General features: G+C 37.0%; 1 protein-coding gene across 1 annotated transcript in view; it reads right to left on the minus strand.

Annotated features, from left to right (window-relative positions):
• Nucleotides 1–25716, minus strand: part of PLS3 (plastin 3) — a 980136-nt gene extending 954420 nt beyond the window's left edge. Inside the window, exon 1 of the mRNA XM_044057459.1 lies at nt 25580–25716. The gene's annotated coding sequence lies outside the window, so the exon portion shown is untranslated. The remainder of the gene's footprint in view (nt 1–25579) is intronic.
• Nucleotides 25717–26587: the final 871 nt, after the last annotated feature.

Consider the following 26587-nt stretch of genomic DNA (forward strand, 5'->3'; position numbering starts at 1 on the left):
TGCACAGAGTCCAGTTCTCTTCCTTTAATGTCAACGAAGGTATACAGCCACCTCTGGGATAAACGCTCCTTAGCCAAACAGTAATGGAATAAAAGTAAATCACAAAAGGCAGGAAGCGAAGCAGAATGTAAAAATGCACCAGAGATCCTCAATTATAGATGCCCAACAAAACTCGGTCCACAAGAAATATAAACGCTGATGGTATAAACAGCAAGGAACTTTATTAGACAAGCGCTTTCGCTAGATGTGTCTATGTATGAACAGAAATTGCATTGACCACAAGGCATAGTATTGCCTGGGTCTATGTTTGTATTGGTCTCATTGGAGTAGCATAGGATCCTCTTAAGGTTCTTTTTATTCCTATACTGAAATTTCGGAATGTCACCAACAATATTTCTGATGTCATCATCAATCTGGAATACAGTCCAAAATCTACTGAGGATGTCCTTGATATTGTAATGATCAGATGTAAACGTAGTAATGAATTTGACAACAGATGTTGTATTGCTGTTTTTGACTTGGTTGTCTATATCCACTTTTGGTCCAAAGTGTGGTATCGCAGTAGTACATCTTAAATTCAATAAGTCTTGTAAATTCTTGTTCACTTCATAAGTATTATAGCCTCTCACTTTTTACACACTTATAGATATGATTTTGCAAGCATTGTCATCTCTTAATAAGATTTTATACAGTATAGGTATCATTATTTTTATTTAGTATGAATATTATATGCATGCTTATTTATATATATATATATATATATATATATATATATATATATATATATATTTATTTATTTACATGTATCACATATATATTATTTATTAGTTAACTTTAGCAGTTAATATACTTCCCTTATAGTTGATGAGATCTCTGTAACATAAGTAGACCGGGTTTTCTATACATATTCTGTCATACATACATTATTTACTATCTACATATGCAGCTGTATTTGACAATTGTGGGACATTATATACATATATATGTGTTGATTTTGCTCACATACATCTTGCCTTTTAGATTTTTGCTTTTATTTAGCTTTCTTCTAGATTAGAATATAGATTTATTAGTTCTTCATTTTTTGTTTCCTTTTAACAAACATGCAATGATGATTGTTTAATGAACTTTCAACTTAGTGTCAATGCCCATATATAGGGCAGGTTGTGGATTAATGTTATTCATGTCACAGAAACAGACCTGAAGTAGCTACATCTAAGCTTAAAGCGCCCTCCGTATAATAAAGTTTCTTGGGCTGTTTATACCATCAGAAGTGGTTTATATTTCTTGTGTGGACAGAGTTGTTTGTTCGGAAGCATCTACAGATTGAGGATCTCTAGTTACAATTTCTCCACGCTGCCTGCTTCTCGCCTTCCTCAGCCTTAATACGATTCACTTCTCTTTCCTTTATAATGTTCTGCAACCAAAGCTTTCATACTTCAACATCTTAAACTATAAGTTTTCATTTTGCAAAACTATAACATTTACAAATTTCACATACAAACATTTGTGGTGTAGGACAGTGTGTGCGAAACAGAATTAAACAATATTCTATGTTATCATTGTAATCAAATCTACTGAGATGTCCTATATAAGACATAGTCGTATATGATTACCAGGTTTCTTTGACTGTTTTTTCATTTGGGCAAATATATGCAGTAGTACATCTTAAATTCAATAAGTCTTGTAAATTCTTGTTCACTTCATAAGTATTATAGCCTCTCTCACTTTTTTTTACACACTTATAGATATGATTTTGTGTCATTCTAATAGATTTTATACAGTATATAGTATCATTATTTTTATTTATATTTAGTATGGAATATTATATGCATGCTTATTTATTTTTATATATATATATATATATATATATATATATATATATATATATATATATATATATATATATATATTTGCTATTATGTATCACATATATTATTTATTGCTTCTTAGCAGTTATATATATAGTTGATGAGATCTCTGCAATATAGAATAATGGGTTTTCTATACATATTCTGTCATACATACATTACTTACTATCTACATATGCATGTATTTGACAATTGTGACATTATTACATATATATGTGTTGATTTTGTTTCATACATCTTGTTTTTAGATTTTGCTTTTATTGCTTCTTCTAGATTAGAATATAGATTTATTAGTTCTTCATTTTTTGTTTCCCTTTTAAATATGCAATGTGATTGTTTAATGAACTTTCAACTTAGTGTCATGCCTATATATAGGGCAGTTGTGATTAATGTATTATTAAAACAGACCTGAAGAAGCTACATCTAGCGAAAGCGCTCGTCTAATAAAGTTCCTTGCTGTTTATACCATCAGCGTTTATATTTCTTGTGGACAGAGTTGTTTGTTGGGCATCTATAATTGAGGATCTCTGGTGCAATTTTACGTTCTGCTTCGCTTCCTGCCTTTTACGATTCACTTCTCTTCCTTTAATGTCGCAACCAAAGCTATACTTCAACATCTTAAACTATGTTTTCATTTGCAAAACTATATAACCTTTCAAATTTCACACAAACATTGTGGTGTAGGACAGTGTGTGCTTGAGAAACACGTACATATAAAAGGTAGCAGCTAGTGTTTGAGTCTTTTTTGTCAAATCAATAGGCTGTAGAACTGCTGCAACCTGCCAAAAGCACATTAGGTCGATATGTGCTCCAGTCAATCGATGTTTGTTGATTATGACACTAATGAAAGATCCCTTTGGTTGAAGTTATGCAGCTGGGGAGTTTTACATAAATGGAGTGGAGGTGAAAACCCCTCCTCCACCATTTAAATCGGGTTAATACTATTCCATTCTATGTAGCAATTTTTATTTTATTTTACATTTGTTTGAGATGTCCTACAGGGCCAGTGGCTCTTCTTCAGTGGAGGCTTGGGGAGAAAAGCTCCATTACAAAATAGAATAAAATCAATCAAGAATACAACTGTGGTACATTAGGATTACAATCCCACTCTTCTTGTTTTATTTACACTTTGTTGACTAGGTTATTCCTACAAAGCCTTGGCCTGTTTTCACAGCAGACCAGAGGTGGTTGCCATACTGACTTTAGGAAATTTGGCTACGAAATCAAAAAATAAGGAAGTTCTCCAGAAAGTGCCATGGTATCCTGTACATCCACCTAAGCTTTTACCCACTCGGGCAGATGGGGCATGGTTTTAACATCTCATCCAAAGGATGGTACACTCAGGAGGTGCAGCAACCCCTTTATATTGTACTGCCAGTATTGGAACCTGGCACAACTGCCTACTTGTTCCAACAACTGCATGTGAAATCTGTCCCACAGTTTTGTTTTTTGGAGTAGAGAGAGCAATATTAGTGACTGAGGGCAGGTGTACATCTGATGTATATGCTTTAATCAAAGCAATGCATTTTCACTACCCTGCGATTGCCAAAGTGACTTTCAAATGTGTGTTTGTTGAATGCACATTTAATGTTCAATATATATTATACATACAAGCATGTCTACATTTTAGTCTGAATCTTTCTCCATCATAACATTAGCCATATCATGACTTTAGTTTGCTGCTTTGAGGCACCAAACTGCTTTTTAATAAATTGGTTGTAAACTCAATAATTCATTCCAACAGTAGCAAGTGCATGCATGCATGCGTCTCCAGTATCTTTACTGCTGTCTTTCCTTCAAAAGAAAAAAAAACTATTGGAGGGATTCAAGAAGGTACCAGAACACTTGCACCTCTGTGTATACACCACAATACCTTTTTCTTATTCAAAAACTGCCCTAGCACAAAAACAAAGCACCACATAGGGCCAGCTCCATGGTCATGCTGAATATTAAAGAGGCAGTCCAGGAAGAGGCATGCCAATTAGCCATATGCTCTCTACCCCCTTGGACTGCCTCCAAGAAAGCATCTGCATGCACAGTGGGTCAAGAAGTCACTCTGTCATTTATTTCAGCACAGTTGTCCCCAACCATGTTGGAGTATTAAACATGGCCTTGGCTATATTCAACCACATTCCATGACAGTGGTATGGGAATGGGGGGGGGTGCAACTAGACACCATAGAAATAGCATAGTTAAGTATCATAATGGCACCATCAATACAGGGTACTGGGGTGACACTAGCGATGTTTCAACTATTACAAGGATCAGTGGGGGAACACCAGTCAATAGTGATTCTACAAATATGGCACACACTATTACAGCTACTGAGGGGGAAAACAAGTGATTGTGGGGGGGGGCAATGCATTTACAAGCAGCAGTTTACTATTGCATTAGTAATCTGCACTTTACAGTAGTAACTGCAACTTAAAAACACATTAATGTTATTGAATCACAGCTTAGCTCACTTTGGCAGCACAGCCTTTTCAGCACAAGCTGTATGGCTCATGCTAGGCCTTTAAATGAATCCATTTGTATATTTTTACTACTACTAGTCACTCAAATGATAATTTTATCTTGTGATTGCAGTGCCTTTGTGACAGGGGTATGGTTGAAAAGAGTCCCTGTACCATTATTCTCCCTAACAAAAATAGGAATGAATTACACCACTAGTACCATTACATTAACTAAAAGGGCTTTGAAGTCTACAGATATTGCATACCTGAAAGCTAAGTAAATAATATAAAAAGCAGACCTCAAATTGAGCCAGGCAAAGGCTCAGTTATCATTGTTCATATGTTAATTACGCAAGTGTTAAAAAGCACAGCTAACCTCATGGCATACCTCAAAGTGAATCACAAAAAGGGCAGCACCCCTTGACCAAATGAAGCCCGTGTTTCATATTGGATTTCCCAGTGACTTTCGTCTTCTTTGCCTTAATCCGATTTTGTTTGGAGTGGACTGCTGGACCTGTCATAGAACTCGGTTTATTAATTCAATAAATGACTAAGAGATAAAGGATAATACATGAAATGAAGGCTCAGGACAGTGAAACTGGGACAGATTTGTAGTCACTACTTGGAAACTTAGTTAGAAGTAAACAAGCTGAACTGGTCCCCGAATACCAAGCTGTGCCTGCAAATGGTCCGTTTTGATCAGTGTACTACCCTGGCAAACCAAATAAATAAAAATAATAATGCATTGCTCACTTTCAAAACTTGGAATGCAAAGATGACTGCAACAGGTTACTCTTGCTAGAATCTATTTATTTGAATAGGCTTTGATTACTAGAAAGTTTGACTGGGCAAAACCCATTCTCAGCACTGGCCTGTGGAGGAAAGTTGCACATTACATAATTTTTCCATAGGCAAGCATCATGAGCCAACAAAGCTATACTACACAACAATGAGCTATACTGGGTTTTACAGTTGATTACCAGGTTAAGAACAATTTGCATGGTGTAAATACTGTTTAGGTCACATATCTTAAACTGTGAAATAGAGGATTATTATTTATGTATTAATTTGCATGAATAACTGGTTGGATAAAACATGCATATGCCTCATCTTCTCTCTATGTACTAAACATTAAATGCAAATAATGTAAATGTGAGAAATTGGTAAGACTTTATTATACTTAATTGACATGGCTGCAGAAAGAGGGGACTTAATGGTACTGGTACAAGGGATGGATTTTTTTGACAATTCTGGTTGTTAGTAATGAGGCATTACAAGTGCAGGATCATTTTGTTGAAAAGTAGGTTTTCAAAGTGGTTTTAAATAAATGAAAGGAGATAGTCCTTATGTTTCTTGGGGCAGAGTTCCACACAATGTTTACAGGGTATAGGCACTCACCATTAATCTTTCTAGAATCACATTACAGGCTCTCTAAAAAGTAGGGTCAACAGTTTTTGGACCAGAGTTCCACACAATGTTTACAGGGTATAGGCACTCACCATTAATCTTTCTAGAATCACATTACAGGCTCTCTAAAAAGTAGGGTCAACAGTTTTTGGACCACCAAAATGTTTTACAAACGTGAAAACAAAAACGCACCTTTTGCACAGATTACCTACTTGTGCTTCTTGTTGCTGCATTTACTCAACGTGTGAAAAATGAAATGCAACTATGTATTTTAACAAAAGGCAAGTCAACATTGACAAGGAAATTATGGTCCAGGCAGAGAAAAATCTGGCAAGGATACATCAATAACCACTGGGCCTCACAGGTCAGGGTCACAGCATTATTAGCCTACATAACTATGTGCGAGTCAAGGAAAACTCCTCCTATTTTCTCAATTTTTTTCTGTACAATATGGTTCCAGTATTGTGCAACCATGACAAACCTGCTTGTACTTCATAAAACTTTCGTTTCCTTGCCAAACAATTGACATTTTATAATAAGCAGCCAAACAATTGACATTTTATAATAAGCAGCTTAAGTTAATTATAATGCATTAAAAGCAGCTTAGAAAAAAGAAATAAAATGAAAAAAATTCCCTTTAACTACTTCTGTTCCTAAAGAGAAAAATCACAGAAAGCAACAAGTGTTCTATTCCCATTTCTTTCTTGCTAAGAGATGGGTGGCATGTCTGTATCTTAGTCCAAGCATGAACAGCTACAAAACAAAATTTTAAGTTACCACCCACTTTGTGAAGAGCTTTTTTGTACATACATAAAACAGTGTTGAGAATGACACTACAATTGCTCGGTCTGTAATATGACAGCAACCAGGTCAGATTCAAGGCCAGGAGAATCAGACAAACCTGATCCAGTTTTAGGACTGGGTTACAGGTTAACTTGATAGAGGAAAACTAGCAGACAATAATCTACTCAAACTTAAGCAAAGCTTCAGACTCTCTCCCAACACAGGAGGCTGACTGGAAAGCTTGAGTGGTTGGGAGTACTAGCGAGAGAGAGTGTTTGAATCGTAGGACAGTGTAGGGGGAAGAGGTCAGGAAAGACAGACGTCGCAAGTGCAGAACCACATGGGTCTTTCCCAGAATCCAGTCTTTAGTGTTTCACTACAGCATATCTGAGAGAACACAGAACAGTATCAACTTCTTTGCGGATGACACCAATACAGGTGCAGCAGTGGAGGATGGTAGGGTGTCTAGCAAAGGATTTGGAAAGGCTAAACAAGTGAGCAGAAATTGGCATTTCAGGTTCAAAACAAAGAAATAAAAAAGTGCTGCATGTGCAACAACAATCCTAGTACAAATAAGTAAAATCAGAATCACATTTATTGGCCAAGTATGCACGTATACAAGGAATTTGACTCCTGTTTCAGTGACCAAGAACAAATTACATAAATGACATACATGCAACTATTAAGACCAATACACACACAAGGTACGAAGTGCAACTCAGGGCAAGAAATACTGAAAAACTCTGAAAGAAACAAGTATTAACAATATGTAAACAAGACTGGAGAACCCTTGGCGGCTTGGAAAAAAGAATACCCCAACCTAATAAGGTGAGTTAACCGTTTATGAACTTGATGGCCTGTGGGAAAAAAAATGTTCTTATATCCGCTTGTTTTGGTGTGTAAATCTACAATACCTGGCTGATAATAGTTCAAAAAGATGGGGGCCTAGACGTGAAGGGTTGGCAATTATCTTCCCTGCCATTTTCATGACTCTGGAAGAGTACAGGTCCTGCAAGGAGGGCAAACTAGCACCAATATTTTCAGCAGACCCGACTATTAAATGCAACCTATTTTTGTCATGATTAGACAGAGATCCAAACCACATTGTTATGGATGAGCTGAGAACAGACTCGGTGACTGCGTGTATAGAACTGAATCAACAGTTCTTGCGGAAGGTTGAACTTCAGCTGTCAAAGTACATTCGCCGTTGTGCCTTTTTCATGCTTGACTCTAAATCGGTCTCCCACTTAAGTCCTGGGAGATTATAGATCCCAAAAACTTTTCCACAACAGACAGCAGTATTAAATATAAAGGGGGGGGTAATGTTGTAGTATCACTCCTAATGTCCACAGTCATCTCCACAGTTTTGAGTGTGTGTGTTCAGTTCCAGATTATTCTGAGTACAAAGTGCCAGCTGCTCAACCTCCCATCTGTATGCAGACTCACCATTCCCGATGAGCCCAATAATAGTTATCATATGCATAGTTAGTAAGCTTGACAGAGGTGTCCTCAGAGGTGCAGTCATAAGTGTAGAGGTAGAACAGCAGGAAAAGAAAGGTGTATTGATGAAAACAGAGAGAGAACTGAAGGTGTTGAACACAGCTGGATTAGACCTCCTGACTAAGACAGTTAGGGCAGCGATAATAGCCAACACAATGCTGGGTGTATCTTCAGGTGGACAGATTCTATAAGAGACAGTATTGCTGTCTCTATTGAGTCAAGCAACACCAAAATGTATTGCATACAATTATGGAAGCCATACAGGAAAAATGGGCACCTGGGCTGCTGTAAGGAATTTAGAGGAAAAATAACAGAAGGATACTTGATGGAATAAAAAATATGATCAGAGGCTGAATGAGCAATGGTTCTTCTTACAGGAAACCAGAAGAGGCAAGAGTAATGCTGCATACGATTACAGGGAGGAATGGGAGCAGAAGAGGCAAAGAGAAGGACGGATGGAGAGGCAGCAGACTTTAGGGATCAACTACTCCATGGGTCACTGAAAGCATCCTCCCCCCGAGAGAGGGTTGACCATCCATGCAATTAAGAACTGGAGTAACTGGTGAACAGGGAATCCAGAGAGGCACTCAAAGGGCAAGGAATATAAGGAAACATAGAAAGGTATGGATAGAGGGGAGGTAGAATGTCAAGTCAAGGGCAGAATAGATAACCTCTTCAATTTTCACATCACCACCAAAAACCCTTACTTTTATCTTTATTGAAAGTCATTCTCATGTCCTTTAAATATCCAAACAAACCAACACGTCCCTCATCAATAAAGGGGGCTTTATTGAAAGTCATAATATACAACTTGTACAGATTTACATTTTCAACTGTTTATACTTTTTTCGTTCACCCTCAATTCCCCCCACTTTTTCCATAACATGAATAATTTTTTCAAAATTTGACAAAATCCACATTCCATTAAATCTTATTTTATTCATTCCAAATGATCCATACTATAAAAAACAACATTGTCTAATTTACCATCACAGTTTCCTATTTTCACAGTACCCATATTCTATCTGTCCATATACAAACCTTTTCACACATTTTTTGCCATAACTGATTTACTTTTTCACATTTCAAAAAAACATGTTCAGTAGTCTCCACTTCCCCTCCCCACAATAAGTACAAATTCTCCTTCTTATATGGTATATTTGCTTTTAATGGAAGCTTATTTAATAATAAATCGCCACAGAAAATCTGCACACTTGAAATATCTTCCATCTATTTAGTCTTGCTTTTATTTTTTTTTCTTCCAAGTGTTTCCATTGAAAAATATAAATGCAGTTATTTTCATACTACTTTCTTTTTTTTCTGTATTACTTGCATCAAACCTTCCATAATATTTTCAATTGATATACTCTCTTTTCTGTACTTAACTCCCTGGCCCCTTTTTAAATGGTCAAGTTTCTTCCAAAATTCCTTTTACTTTTCTTCTATTATCCTCACGATAAACTTTTTATTTTACTTCATTTAATTTTCCCTTCACCCATATCAATATCATATACAAGTTCAATGCTATGTGCATATCTGGCTTTACTTTGCCCAATCCTACTTCCTTTTTTTTTTTATATAACAGAGTAATTTGATTTAATCTTTATTCCCATATAAATGGGAACAGCACAGATAATAAGTCTCTCTCAAATTCACCTGGTATCATAACATACTCAGACAGGTCATTGTACTCAATGTAACAGAGTTGAATAAATACCCTTTTTATATACAAGTTTGAATGTTCTCCAGAACACAAATGTCTTGTGTATCATTCTTCCATTACATCAGTCTCTGTTGTTCATTACTGAATTTTAATCCCCAAATCTCTCTATTAAACTTAATGTCAGTTACCTTACCTGAAAATCCCACTCCTTTGCTTTTTTCCCCACTGTCACACCACCTTTCTTTACTTACCTTAACAGCAGTTTTCAGCCAATTTCTTTTTTTTTTTTGCAATTAAAATAGCCTGCAAAAGAAATTATTGGGATCAGACTTCCTTGTACTGAATATTCAGTTAATTTCAATGTGGTTTATTTCATCAACAATCACATTCATGATTACTGCGAATAAGATACATACCTGCTTTACACCACTATTTCTACCTCCACACTCCACCATTAACCACTAATCTTACTTTATTATACACTGAAACAAAATTTTCTTAAATTGTACTTTTAAAATCTCCGATAATACTTCATGTTGTATCTTATCAAAATGCTTTGCTCACATCCCCTATCAAAATGATAGAAAAGCAGAACCATCACATCTATTTCCTTATCACTGCCTTCTCACTTTTTGGTTTTCTTTGCTCAATTAAGACTTTTACATAAACATCCCACAACCCTCCTGACTAAAGGGTTGTAACAGACTCCACTTGAGAAGATTCTTCACCTTTGAACAACGTTCGCTGAAATAATATCCGTGTCCTGTGTAGATCTGGACTCCTCTTGTGTTTCCTCCTGTATCACCATACTCTTCTTCCGCTCCATTTCAACAAAATCCTTCTCCATAAACTTTCTTGCGAAGGTTCGATTATCCTCACCAATCACTCCACGCTTCTTCTGTTCACTTCCATTAACAATACTCACTCACACCATTACCTTCCATATTGTTCCCTGCTTCTCTGAGCCACCTTTAAAAGTTTCACGATGCCTTGGCCAAGTTTCCTAGTAGTGCGAATACCACCTCAGGTCTCTGGAGGACAGGCTACTAGCCAAGTGGGTTGAACCCAGTTAAATAACAGGGTAAAGGGAAACAAAAAAAAAACTAAGTTATGCAATGTCTTTCCTGCTCCATTCTACTACTTGCAGCCCACTTCCCCACAGCGGACTTTACATTGCCCATGATATTGTTTTACTCAAGTGTATTTGAAATTTTTGTCAGTGTATGTTGTGTAGTCATCTCATGTGAAATAATATTTATAGCTACTTTGGCAATGCTTACTGCTACTAAACAGGGGCAAGTCTTCCAACCACCCATCAAAATGTCACTCTACTAGTAACAAACTCAAGATTGTTGGACTTTAAAGGAGAACCACAACCAAAGACTCAAAAATCATGTTAACTTCATCATGGTTTGGAATTTCCTACTTAACACCACTCTGGGACTGTTTTTCAGGTTTTTAAATATTTTTATACACAGTTTCTCAGTCTGACCACATGGGGTCTAGCATCTTGAAATGATCCTGATGGTTTAGTCTGCCTTTAGGTCTCCCACAATGTAGTATTTGTCTGTAAAAGATTATATCACACAGACCTCTTTCTTCCTAAAGCTCTTGTCACTGCATTAATTTTACAAGCATAAAACTAACTTAAAGACAGCAGTTTAAGTAACACTTCCTGACATTCAATGACTACTTAAAATACAAACAGTGCAAATGCCATAGAACAGACTTCGAATGTGCTTTTTACTGCTGCAGCTGTTTAGACTGGCTAAATTGCAGTCTTTTGTAAAGCTTGACTTGTACTTGGGCTCATCTCCCACTCCCCTTTACATCTAACTTTCCCGGCTATCAAAGTGCCAAGAGGAATTTCAGCTGTTACCTGCTGTAACTGACAGCAAACTTACATAATGTTTCCTTGTTCTAGCCTTTACATTCTGTATGGGCAAGGGAAGGACCAAGGAGCTGTGACATCACAGCATGGGTGGGTTTTTAGGACGGTCATGGAGATGTTAGTTTGGGGAAGGAATTGGTCAGAAACCTACCTGTGAACACTGGCCTTGATGACATCAATGAAGCTGAGACTACAGTAAGCTTTTCCAGGGTGGGATAAAAGTCTGAATGTGTAACCACCACAGTACTGTAAGGTACTGCTCTAGTGGAGAGAAACAGACGATTTAAAATATTTTTAAATGGTGTATTGTTTATTCATAGCAAGGGACTGTAAAAATAAGGAGAAAAAGGACTGAGAAGTTGAGTATTTAACAGAATTACATGGTCCTTTAAAATGTTTGTTTATGGCCCATCACTTCACTTCCGACATATCCTAAAAAGTGCAAGTAATCTTTTGCCACAATCAGCATAAACCGAAGAAAATAAGGTTGACCATAATTTGATAGATGAATGGCTGTCTATATATTACCCCAAAAGCATAATTTTTATATTGAGAACATACATTAGACTGCCACGCATTAAGCATCTTCATTACAATTTCTTTAACCATCACACGCAGAGCCAATGAAAAAGCACAACATGGCTGCCAAAGATGCTCCATTCACAATATGCAACATGTAGGTCTGCATATTTTTCACTTGTGGTGCAGCGGTAGCACTGTTGCCTCACAGCAAGAGGTTCTCCTGTTTGATTCTCAGCTGGAGCACCTTCTGTGTGGAGTCTGCATGTCCTCCACGTGGTCTAGTGGCGTTCGAAAAAAAGACATGCATGAATGGACGTGCCTTCGCTGACGGCTGGGCATTGGGCTGGCACCTCAGCACTGTAAAAGTCTACTGCCAATCATTAGCAGACTGGAGTTTCACTGTGGCCACCCCTAACCGGGAAAAGCCCAAAGAAGAACAAGGTTTAAAAAAAAACATCACAGCACAAGTTCAAAAAATGTCTTGCTTGCTCATCTGTTTTTTCCCCACTAATTGCACTATCTTAGGAAGCATGGTATGTTGACAATTCACTTAATATTTTTAAGAAGCATTGTAGTGCACTTTAAATCAAGCCCATTTTCTCCCATTGTTTTTCCTCAGTGTTGCACAGGCTGCTGCATCACCTTGAATCCCGTCTTTCACACACTTCAGTGACATATTGACTGCTCTGTAGGTTGTGCTTTTAGTCATCCCATTCCTTTCATATGGCTATTTCCTTATGCATCACTGCTCACTATACTTTCACATGTAATGCAGGAATGCCACAATCAAGGACCTAAAGGTTAATAAATTAATGGAAAAAAAAAAGCAGACACTTGTGTACTGCAATTACACACAAGTGAGACTGGCCACAAAAAGAGCAAGCCTCCAATCATAGTGGACACAAGCAATACCTGCAAACCAGTTACTTGCGCAAACTGACTGGACACAAAATGATTTAATCACCTGCAAAGGGCGTCAGTAAAATGCCATAGCTGGCCTCAGTTTCAAAACACACCGGAGCAGCAGCACCAATTCCATTAATTTTCTTTTAAAAGAAAACAGTTTCAAATTCACTCCCAGTAATATTGCAAAAATAAAAAATACAACACTTCTGGCATTAGCCGCAGTACATGTCCTAGTACATAATTCTAATGCTTAAAAAATTGTACTTTTGGAAAAAAGCAGAACTTTTTCTTGCATACTTTCAACCTTTGTTGAAGTGTGTGCATCTAAAGGAGATGCACACATCTGTGCAAGTTACTTTAACATCACAACATAAAATGGTGCAAACATAAAAGTTAAGGATGGAAAAAAATGCAGGGATGTTTACTACAAATGTATTCATGATGCTTTCATTTACCCACTTACTAGAAGTCCATTTACAATAAAGTACTGTACTTTAAAGTACAGTGTTGCAAAGATACAACTGTGGAAGCAAACGATGCCTCCAAACTTCACAACAATTGATCGATAACCATATCCAGTATGGTTTCTTTTTCCTATACACTAACAGCAAGCTACCTTAATGGCATATATTTATGTAGAAAAACTAAAAAGCACAGACTGATGCATGTCTCCTTATGCAGGGACTATGGAAGTTAAAATTATTTTGACTTTCTATTGGGCCATGCTGTTGCACAGTACAACAGCAACAATGTTATTAACAATGAGCCAATGTATTATGGCAGTAAAGTAGTCCAAGCAACAAGTATATTATATATAAAGGAGAAACACCAAGACTAGATTGTGCATTTTATTCCAAATAGTGCAGTACTATTTGAATAAACCAATATATGGGCATCAACTAGAGCATTGCAAGCATTGTTCAAACTATCAAAGCAGTCCTTTCCAAATAAATCAGGGTCTCACAGTGAACGGCTGCTGTAACACAGACATGTCATTGAACTCACTGCCCACTACTCTTACTCCATATATTACCCAAATTAAAAATGTTCACATTTCTTGGACTTTCCCTGACAGGTGGTTGTGCTTTATCAGACAGACTGACCTCATGGTTTTAAGATGTGATGCTCTAGGGAAACCATCAGAAATAGACACCTATCACTTGCCCGTCACTCATTCCAAGCCTCCATAGTCCATACAAAGCACCAGCAGGTCAGTCCAAGACTGAGATTTACGAGTACCCATCCATCATTTTATGTTTCAATTGAAGAATGCTTGAATGTCACTTTTAGGGAAGTCTATTCCAGATACTGGCAAATGTTGAGTAATAAATGAAATGCACGAGAAAGACTATGTGCTGGTGGATATTTTAAAATGCCCATTTCTGGCACTAGTGAAGCCTTCCAACTCAAAGATACGGGAGGTCAAGGAGAAAGGGGCCCCTAATAACATGGAACACAAGGTATAAATCCAATTATGAAAAAACCTACAGGAAACTGAGTAAATAGCTTAATGACTTTAAGGCAGCAAACTTTTATTAGGAACCTTTCATGCCTTTCCAGTTCTGCAACTGGTCCAAAAAGTACATATCAAAGGGGGCAATGCACTCAATAATTGGTCTAATTAAGATTTCACACAGAGGGACGATATACTTTTAGACATATTAATTAGAATTTTCTGACTACTGTTGCTACACGGTGGACAAAGGAGAGAGAGAGAGAGAGAATTAAAATTGACCCAAGTTCCAAAATCCACGACTACATCATTTTGGAGTAGAGTATCCCCTAAGTTAATGGAGAGAGTTTTATTTACCAAATGTGAGAATACTACGCTTCTTCTGTTTAAAGTCTTAATAGAAGAATTATTAAGAAGGGTAATTCTGCCCACATCTCATGCAAAATCTTTAGTGCACAGAAACAAAAAGTATAACCACTTGGCAGCAATGCTCGCTTAAACAATTATACCTTCCAGTTTCCTCTGCCTAAATATTACTACAGCAAACTGCAACCAAGCTACAACATCCAAACAGAAAATAAATCCTCAAGACAAATGCTTAATTCCATTTACTGTCATCGGTACTGCAGCAAAAATACTGCCTTGTAAAACTGGAAAAACAGTTTCCCTTTTTATACAAATAAAGAAAATGCAGTTAAGTACACAACACTGATACATGGGTTTATTTTTGATGCATTGTAACAGAATTTAAAGTTTTGGTGTAACTTAACACTTTAGATACTACCGTGCAATAGATTAAATCATAACACAGCACAAGCTAAAAGCAACACTGAAATACAAAGTCTTTGAAGCAGACACGCATTTCACATGAGCGGTTTTGTTAAACCTGTATTTATCTTTATATCCCACTCACCCCCCTCCAACATAAGTGAAGGGGTGTAGATGTAGGCAACGTAACAAAAGCAACCTGACAAATTTCAAACAAATCAATTTTTAGAATAAAGTGTTCTATGCAAAGCTATGTTTAAGACCCAAGTACTTGTATGCATTAACTAAGGCATTACATAAACTTTAAACATGTATACTATTCAAATACATCAATATGAAAGGAGCCATAACAACTGACTGCCATTACTTTTCTTTGTAGTTATTAAGGAATGCATTTCCATCTAGTTCTGCATGGCATTTAAGGACTTATTGCACCACAACCAATGATTTCTGCAATGTTAAATCCGGACAGAGAGACAGAGAAGTCTTGCAGGAAAAGGGAAAATAGAGACTCCTAAAAGGCATGACCTGATGATAGTGGTACTTAAGTCAACCTCCATTTTTTTTGTTAGACATACACACTATATATATATATATATATATATATATATATATATATATATATATACATATATACATATATACACACACATATATATATATATATATATATTATACACACAAGATTTCTGTACATATATATCTATCTCTATATAAAGATATTAGACAGATTACATATATATATATATATATATATATATATATATACACACACACAGACACATACACACATCTATCTATATCTCTATATATAGATATATATCTATATATAGCTATATCTATACAAAGAGATATTAGACAGATCTATATTTGATATATATATATATATATATATATATATATATATATATATATATATATATATATATATATATATAATAAATGGATTTGTATCATTTCACTGACCAGTAGTACTCCAAGGCAAGTCAAAGGTATACGTCCTTTTCTCCACTGTAGTGCAATCCTAGTGTTAGTATATATAGTTGGGGGACACAGCCCCTCCCACATTGGGGGGTGTAGGGGGAGGAGCCCCCCACCTAGTTGGACTTTACCAAATGTAAAACAAAACTGGACAACAGAAAACCAAAGTGGGGGGGGATGTGCCCCCCCCCCACCACTATACTAACACCAGGATCACACTACAGTGGGAAAAAGGACATATACCTTTGACTTGCCTTAGAGTACTACTTGTCAGTGCAATGAGTTTTAGGGGAAATGAAGTTTAGGTCATTTGGTCTCAGTGAAATGGTCTTTCAGTGAAGTGATACGAAGCCATATAATAGAATAGACACACACACTTTTCTGGCTGAGGTTTAGACCATATATCCCCAACTTCAGATATGGCAAATAAAACAATTTTCTGTTTATAAAATAGACCAACAAGTAAAATGCCAATAGCATTACTGATGCTTCAAGCAAGTCACCTTTCAAAGATGCTGATGCTACAGAACATGTTTCCTTTTAATCAGGTTTCACCTCCTAGCTTGGTATTCCATTTCCCTGTTTTACAAGCAGTATTAAAAAAGTATTTCAGAAAATAACACTTTTCCCCCTTTAATTTCTACAATTACTATTTTGGCTCAGTCATCAGTGTGTTGTGTACCAAGTACAAGTGGACGAAAGAAAAGTTAGCAAAGTGAAAACATGTAAACTCATTCTTTCAAGACTGGATTGTAACAAGTAAAAATGTACAATGAAGACACTATGGCTGGTAAGCACCTCTAAAGAATGAATTCCAATAGAAGAAAACACGTACCTTTGTAATTCTACTCTCCAAACTGCAGACACAGACTGAGTAAAGTATGCAAGGTCAAGAACAGAATTCCAGTCATTTCCTGTCCTCTATCATTTGAGTTGCAAAGAAATAGACAGAAATAAGGGTGGGGGAGGAGCAATATACATAAAACATGTGTTCTAAGACATCAAAAAAGTATTTAGCTAAAAAGTGCCACAACCGGTAGAATTCCAAAGTGAAACAAGGTGGGGGGGGGGGGGGGGGTGTAGAGAAAGAGTGAAACAATGCCACCTTTATTAAATGTTCAGCAATACCTTGCCAAATGTGCACTTCGGCAGTTAGGAGCTGGCCACAGACATTCACTCAGCAAAGAAACATTATAAGTTTGTAAACTGCTGGTAGTTAAAAAGCTTTAAATGTCATCTTTTCCAGGTGAATCAAATCCATTTTGTGTATATACAATGCTTGACTACATTAAATGTGCACTAAGCAAAGATATTAAATTCCAAACAGTACATTGGAAAACTACAGTACAGCACAATAAAATATAAACCTATAGCACAATAAAAAATAAATCATTTGCAAAGCATAGGAATTCAACAAGCAGTACACAGCAAACTAATATGCAAAGCGTTCAACACAGCACACACAACCAGTGTGAGTAAAAAGACCAACTCCTGCATTCACTATTAACACAGCCATTTACAAGCCAAGCACATCAATTAACGGCTCAACACATGGACTATGAAGACAAGGAAGATACAACTATGTGAAATGGTTATGTAGGGAAATAAATTAAGAAAAAAACATTTACTTACAAAGCTGTCCCACAGCTACTGACCTCCCAAAAACACAAAAATGAATCCAGCTTTGATTCTAAATCCTAGAACATCTAACAAATACTGTTATAAGCCCTGATGGTGCACAAAGTTGTATTTCTGCCTTATCCCTTTTCACTAAGTATAAGTATAGCACACTGCCCATGATAGTAATATGAATTTACATTCGTTGACCGGTAGAGTCTGACTGGACACAGGTCTGTTTTCAGTGGAGGCCCAGGGAGAAAAGCGCCACACTCAAATGTTTAAGACAAACAAAACAAAACCTCAACAAGAAGAAATAGTAGCAGTGAGTACACATCTGAATACTCCCCTTAAAACGCATTTGAATACTCCCCTTAAAATTATCAGTATAAATAATCAGTATAAAGTTCACCAATACCCTTGTTCATAGCGAACATATACAAACTGTTTAAGTAAATATTTTTTTTCTCTAATTGCTGCAAAACTTCTTGGTTTTGAACTTTCTGCAAACCAAGTCAAATTACGATTTTCTCTCCCACCCACAACAAAATAAACGGCACTTCATAAAAAGAAATGCAAGTCTTTACTGCATATAGACAGAGATACACATACCACACCAGCACCCCCTCCCCACCAAAAAGCAGTTCTAGATTCAGTTCTCTAACATTATCCTAGGTGTTCCAACAAAACTGTCTACTCCTAGTCTTCATATGAAACACAGGCCTTTGCAGAAAATTATTAAAATGCCTACCTCCTGGCAAAACACTTGTAGCTATGGAAGCTACCACACATTATGACTTTGTAAATGTACAGTACTTTTAGCACATGGATGCGCATTATGCAATGCTTACAATATTAGTGTTATCACTCCATTCCCACACAGGCAAATGCCTAAAAGGCACACAGCACTTGTACAAAGGAGATAATTACTAACATAGTCAGCACTGTAACTTAAACAAGTTTACACTGCCATTTTGTATCAACTCACTTTCTCTGCAAAAAGTAAACAAAGTTAGAGACAGGAGCAATGGTACATACAGAGAACTGAACCCACCTCAAAACCATATCCGATCTTCAAGGACATCCCTAAACTTTGCCTCAGCATTGTTTTTTGCAACTGCAAGATAAAAATGAAATAAGATTTACACTTTTTCAGCAGCAGGAGTCATGAGGTCGGATTTTCCATAATTGCCACTACCCATAAGGAACATCAACTCTCCTGCTCAGAAGTGCTTACAGAGCTTATGGCGGAAATATCTGTTACCACTGCCAGAAATAGAAGGAAATCGGTCTTGGACAATGATCAAGATGTGGCAACAGAACAGTTGGTATATAATTGATCTCAAAGGGTGTTCTTGAAGCTGAATGTACGTTAAGAAAATGTTTATCCTTTATACCCACATCCAAATGCTGTTGACTTATTATAGATATAAAATTGTTTGTAAAGAAAGTGATGTTAACAATATTTGAAACTGGAAGCAGTTATGAGGTGTATAAAAAACCCAGCACATTTTTTCCTGCTTTAGATCCGGTGTTAGATACGTTTAGTAAAATGTGCGAGAAAGATGTTAGGGAGTATTTTTCCATAGGTGTTGCACATAAGTTTTATAACCTAGACAGGAGCGAGTGGCAGGCTTTGTTTGACTTACAAATTGATAAGACAGTTGTCTTTCATCCACCTGATAAAGGAGGGTTCCTTAGTTAGTTTAGATAAAGATTTTTCTCTCATTCAAATGAGAGAATTGTTGGACGATAATGTATATATGAAGATAGGACCAGAGAAAGTGCATGAGACTCTAAATGAGATGTATAGTGTTTTGAGAGGATATTTAGCTGCACTACGGATCATTTTAATTATTTTAAGACGTCATTACCAGTTGTACCTGTATTAATTGGTTTGTCGAAATTACATAAGGACAAGATGAGACCGCCGATGCACCCAATTGTTTTGGGCAAAGGGTGGGTGACAGAGTCCATGTCAATATATGTTGAGAAAGACTTGAGAGGATTAGTAAATGCCTCAAATACCATTTTACGGGACACAAAATTTTTAAAAGACTTGTTTGCATGCGTGGATAACAACCACCCTGGAAGTGCAATCACTTTTTACTTGCATTCCAAATGCAAAAAGCCTTAGTCTATTTTGTGGATATTTGAAGGGAGTAATTTTAGTGCAGCTAAATCACTGAACTTTTCCCTTATTAGTTTGATATTACAATAATGTATTTTGTTTGATGGGACGTACTATTGGCAGAAGCAAGGGGTAGTGATGGGCACCCCTTGCGCCAATAGTTACGTGAATTTGGTCATGTCACAATGGGAACAAACTTATGCGTTGTATAATGATAGGTTTTCGGGACATTATTTTTAAAAGGTTTGTAGATTACCTCTTTCTTTTATGGCAGGGGCCTGAGGAATTGATTTCAGATTTTGTAAATTGTCTCCATACAAGTACATTTTTAAATTTACTTATAAATATTCAGTCACTAAGATGGATTTTTAGATGTGGAGATATTTAAAACGAGAGAACAGAGTTAACACCAAATTATATAGGAAACCATGTTCGGGTTAATATGACATTAAGAAGAGATAGTATGCATCCAACTCAGGCTTTTAAAAATGTACTGAAAAGGTCAAGGAATGAGAATTTCCAGACTGAGTAGCATGCAAAGTTGTTTTGAAACTTGCCTTAATACCCTGTCAAGAGTTTAGAGATAGGGGCGGGAAGGTGAAGTTACAAATATGGTTGGTGAAGTATGTGCCTTGAGAAGTACATCTGCCAGACCCTATTTTTCAACAAGAGAGAGAGGTTAGAGGGTAGCATTCCATCTGGTATTGCTACACGTACTAATGAAGTTAGTTTTACACTGCATTTTACCAATGGTGCAGAGATTTTTGTGACATAATAAAGAAGAATTGGGTAATTCTGCAATTGAATGATACAATTAGGAATATAGTGGGATCACACCCCCATTTTGTGTTCAAAAATAAGTGTTCTTTGAAACGGCTCTAGTGCTATGGTAACAGACCAAGAAAGAATCAACAGATAGAGGGCACTGTCCCCTGTGGGGGTTGCAACTGTTATATAGAGAGTGACAATACTTTTATACATCCTGTCACGAAGGAACAACATAGGTTTAGAACCACAGCTACATGCTCTAGTGTAAATGTGGTCTACATGTCATCTTGCCAAGAATGTTCTTTCTTTTATATAGGCAAGATGGGGAGTATGCCTAAGGAAAGGATAAGGGAACACCTGTTAATTAGGAACAAGGATTTCAGAAATGTCCTTGCAAAACATACAGCTGAAAAGGGTGATACACATACATTTAAGTTCAGGGTAATAGAAGTAGTGGAACAGAGGGCACAGATGGGAGATGTGAATAATACAGTGGAACAGAGGGAGACTACATGAATAGTAAGATTGCAGGCTGATACACATCCAGGGTTAAATAGTTTTGTACCTTTAAAGCCTATTTTAAAGGCTTGTGATTTGTTTAATTGATGACATCACTTGATCATGCGTTTGTACATTAGTATTTTTTTCAGTATGTATTTTAACAGCTTTTATACTGGTCTGAAGAAGTGCTCATTGGGGCAAGAAAACGCTAACCTTGCATCAAAATTTTTTTGATTTTAAAAGGGTGTCATGGCTAGTTTTGTGGATTTTAACTTCTGTGCAAGATTTACGCTTTGTCAAACATTACAGATTCTATAGTTTTATGGAAATGCACACTAGATACAAATTAATTATTTTAAGTAAATAGTGCGACCGTTAAATTATTGGGTAGGTCTGTGGACCACTAACTTTGACCAAAAGCCAAAAGGCTAAGATGTGCGTTCCAAAAGTGTTACACAGGATGTTAACTGAGTAAAAGTAGAAGTGTTGGTTTAGACAGCCATACACTTATTCATGGACTATGTCTAGTACTGGTTTACTAGGTTATGGCAGACCATTCTGTTCCAATATTTAGTGAAGATTAATCATCTTAAACACCCATGAAGATACACACCACTTTGGATGCAGAATCTTATTCCTATCATATCTAAACAGCTTGCCTCAAGTAAACAAATCACACTGCTTAGCCCTCTTGTTTGGATGTCTTACAGGTGGAATCTACAAGTTGTTCCAGACAGCTCCATGGAGCTTGCCTACACATTTCCATCTTTTATTTTTTCAAATTTTTATGTTTTTCATTGGGTTTTGGAAGAATGTTTAAGAGATGTTTTTGAGGGCTTCTTGATACACAAGAGGAGCTTAAAATCGCTAAATAAAATTTCTGGATGAAGGTATAGATCACTGGTCTTGCTTCAGGAGGACAGAAGCAAATGCATCATTCAATCCCAACAAGGGTAAAAGTAATTAAAGATAAATAACCCCAGTGACCCAAGATTATAACAGCACGAGGTCTTTTGCTTTGGAAACGGGTCAAAATATAATTTGAGATAGTATTTCGTTTTTTTTTTTTTTTGCATTATAAATAGGTATTAAAGTCAAGCTACTAAAAGCAGAAAAGGCAGTAAAAAATGATGGGTTCAAATATGACAGTCGACCAGTCCTATTTTAACATTACTCTAGTTTGTTAAGAGGGGAGATTCCAGATAAATAACTTTACACACAGAGCACAGAATGTATGGAAGAAAATAAATTGGGATAAGAAAGGCCTAATTCTGTGAAGACAAAGTATCTATTTCACTACATCAATATAGTATTTGTAAGCTTATCAAATGTAAAAAACACCACACCATGGTGAGTCTCAGTAGTTTTGCTGAAACTATTTCTATCACCTAGCAACCAAGTCAGTATACAGATAGGTTTTATAGGGCAGAATTTGTAGTATTAACATTTAAGTTTAAGCGTATAAGGACATTCAGTACAGTGACCTGGAATTAAGTCTGAATCATGGCCAGGTATAAAGCTATACTGTGTGCCGCGTATGAGATCATTAATAATGATACAACACAGAAGCTAAAGCCTGTATGCATTTCTGCAGAAGGTTTTAGAGGTGGGACAGAAGGACAATAGGCTAAACTATTGATTGTGTGTGGAAAAAATGAGAATAGAAGTTACATTAACTATACACCTTACAGGTCTAGCTCACTTCCTCGTATTGAGTCCTTATATGTAACCTCTAACTGTCCTACATGGTTCAAATGACAGCATCCCAAGTAGCCTCCTTGGTAACAAAAGATCTGTACAAAGGCCTTAACCTCCATGGCAACACAAACTGCACCTGCTGGCATGATAAGCGTTTCACTCCATTTTTTTTCCTTTGGATCAAACTTCATATTAAACAAAGTAGTTCCCCTCACCTTCTTTAAAATTTAACCACTGAGTAGCTGGACAACCACAACTACATTTCAGGTCTCACCCCCCATAAAACTCACGGAAAGGGGTTTCAAATCGTGGGACTTGCAGTACTCACGGAAAGGGGTTTCAAATATTGGGAGTATCAGAAGCTAGGCTACAAATGATCTACTTGATCAACTGCCCAAGTATGAACCTAAGAAAAAGGATCCATTTTCAGGAAGTGTGCATCCTTTGTTCTTTAAATCAAGCAGTTGACTAATACTGTCCTTCTACAGTAAAGTCTATGGCAGTGCTAAATATTTCATTCTGTACTGCCCCTTCACCATCACTATTCTATTGTCAGTAAACAGAAACATTATCCAATTAAAAAAACATACAACTAAAAAAGAAAAAAAAAGTGACCATGCTGGGAACAGAAGTCACGTTTTTAAAAAAGTATTCACTAACCAACTAACCAATGAGACAAACACAGCAAACATAAACATCTGCATTATCTCAGACAGAAATAACAGTTAAGCAGAAAAAGGTTTTAGCCTGGTAAGTGGAGATAATGTATGTCAGACTGCAACAGGTGAAGATTTACCAGCAGTATAAATAAAACTGCAAAATAGGGCGGCCACGGTGGTGCAGCGGTTAGCGTTGCCACCTCACAACAACAGGCTCTGCGGTTCGATCCTCGGCTGGGGTGCCTTCTGTGCGGAGTCTGCATGTCCTCCCTGTCGTCGCGTGGGTTTCCTCCCAAAGACATGCAGTAGGTGGATTGGGCTCTCTAAATTGACCCTAGGTGCGAGTGTGTGCCTTCTGTGAAGGTCGTGCACCGGGTTGGCAACTCGACACTGTAAAACTCCACTGCAAATCATGAGCGGACAAATGATCCGCTGTGGCGACCCCTACCCGGGAAAAGTCGAAAGAAGAAGATAAATAAAGCTGCAAGATAGGATCTAGTGCAGGTAAACCCGAGTTACTCAGTATCCCTAAAACAGCACCATTTCTACTTTTAATCAGAAACTTTTTTTCTTGACTAATTAAGATCTTTGAAAGCAATGATTTGGCCTTTAAGTAGTATTCCATAAGGTTAGGACAACAAAATGCGAGTAATTAACTGCGTTAGTAATGCTTGCCGTTAAGCACAGTCACAAAGGCCTGCCCAAGATAAAACGAAAACTTGCACACCTCAGACTTGGATGTTTCTAAAGATCACCAACTGCGAACACTTTGCTGTTTTGCTCACAATAAACACTGAACGGCTACGAATATATGGCAGTAATTAAGTTGTTGTTGTATAAATGTTTTAATCATTTGAAACAGCCATTGAATACATAAATTCTTTGTTCGAGTAAACGAGTGGTTCAAACCTACAAGTAACTTTCCCAGCAAAAGTGACACCTGGGAACATAATATATTACATGTGGAACTTGAATGTATTACAAAAATCGAGCGTGGAGATGACAAATGAGCAGCAATATAAAAAAAAAATCAAAGAATATGAAAGACTAACAAGTCCAGAAGCAAACGTAAGTGAAGGACGTTGCAAGAATAAATGCCAATAGATCCAAACTGATGCAGCAGGGTAGAAAAAATGATCATATTCCACACTGTAAACACAGGTACACTTACACAAAATGCAGCTCAAGTAATTTCTGCTCGGAAAAAATAAGGACAGATAAACGCATTAACGTGCAACTTTCTTTTAAATCCAGTCTTATTCATCATTAAGACATGAAAGGGCGCTCCCGAAAGTCAAGGGACAGATAGAGTTGGATTATGACGGGGTTACAAATTTACAAACTAAAAAGTAAACAAGAGTGTGTGCCACACATATAGATGCACACACACGTTTATTTCAAAAGCAGCTCAAGCCATTGCCTACATTTTGTCATTGTTTAATGCAAAAATTACTTCTGCAAAGATAATACAAAGTGTATGTTTGGAAAGTGGAAACTATACGTAATGCAGGAGCATACAACGCACAGCAGTCTTTGCTTCCAGACCTCTAATGAATGGAAGGAAGTCTGCTGGCCAGCCATCAAAAAACTATACTCGCCCAGAGCATCCACCCGGGGCATGGCGCTTGCTGCTTATTAGTTTTGCAAGGCATTAAGACCGAGTTGTTAAATGGGTTTCATAACAGAAAAATAAAAAGTGACGTCCTGCCTTTATTTAAAAAAAAGTAAAAGAATAACTGTATTGATGACACAATTTAATGGCCATGGCAAGCGTTAACAAAGTAAACTTCACAGTTTAAAATAAATACTATGTATACACTTCACATTTTGGTTCTTAAAAATACTCCAAAGTCATCTGCCGTTACATTAAACTGATGGAAACATATCTAGGAGTATAAACGCATTGCCAAATCCTTACTGCCAAATACACAAACTTCGTCAGTAAAAAAAAAAAAATGAAAGAAAAAAACATTAATGAAAGTATCACTTTAACCCCCCAACCCGACTCACAGAAGAGTCCCGTTGTGCTTGAAGTCCAGCTTCACAAGTCCTAAGCACCCAATTTCCCGCAGAACCCCCAGTCCTACAAAAGCCGCCAGCAGCAGACAACACCAGCCAGCACGGACGTAGCAACAACAGCTTGGACTTCGGCTTGTCCCGCCCCTGCTACCCAGCAATTGGCTAAAACCCAACCCCTCTGAGCCTGTCCACTGTAGGTAGGTTGGAGGGTATTGGGAGTAGCCGTCTCTCTGGGTGGATTTAATTTGTTGGGATTTCACTTTCCACCTGGGAATTCCAGCGGCGCATGCAGTTGCTTTAGGTTACATTCGCGTAAAGCTAATGATAGTGAATAGCCAGACATTAACAAAAGCAAAACGTCTGCTTTCACGGGAAACTTGGGACTTTTTAAAGGAACAACAACGGGATTGTAGGTTATACTTATCTGTCTGCATGGGTGTATAGAGGTACACACTTCTAACCCATAGTGAACAAAAGTAACTTTTAAAGGGACAGCATTTTTGACTAGTGCTAAATGCCATTGTTACAGACGAGTAAATCAAGTTACAAAGATCAGTGGTTTAACTAGGCTGTACAACACTTTTTAAGATAGACCACCATCTGACCATCTCAGCGCACTAAGTACCCACCTTCAAGCAAACACGTGAAACAAAAAAGGGTAGTCATTATGCCACTCCCCTTCTTAGAAAAAGAAATCAGGCCAAAGCCCAAGACTAGTGACAATTTCTGAATATTGCTCTCACAAAGTTAGAAAATTGATAGAACAGGTTTTATTTTAGCAATAAATTTCTGAAGGGTATGAACTCTGAAACTCAAATGTCTGTCATTATTTTTTGTCTTCAGTATTTAATAACTTGTCGATAATTTCTCAGAAAGCCACACTTTTATGAAAAAAGACCAAAATATTAGGCAAAAATCTGGACATTCTGTGAAAAATCTGTACAGTTGACAGGTATGGTAGTCATAGTACTCCACCACTTACCTCCAGAATTAAACTGG

This window comes from Protopterus annectens, chromosome 15.part0 (genome assembly GCF_019279795.1).
Source record: "Protopterus annectens isolate FY-2018-M chromosome 15.part0, PAN1.0, whole genome shotgun sequence".
Taxonomy (NCBI): domain Eukaryota; kingdom Metazoa; phylum Chordata; order Ceratodontiformes; family Protopteridae; genus Protopterus; species Protopterus annectens.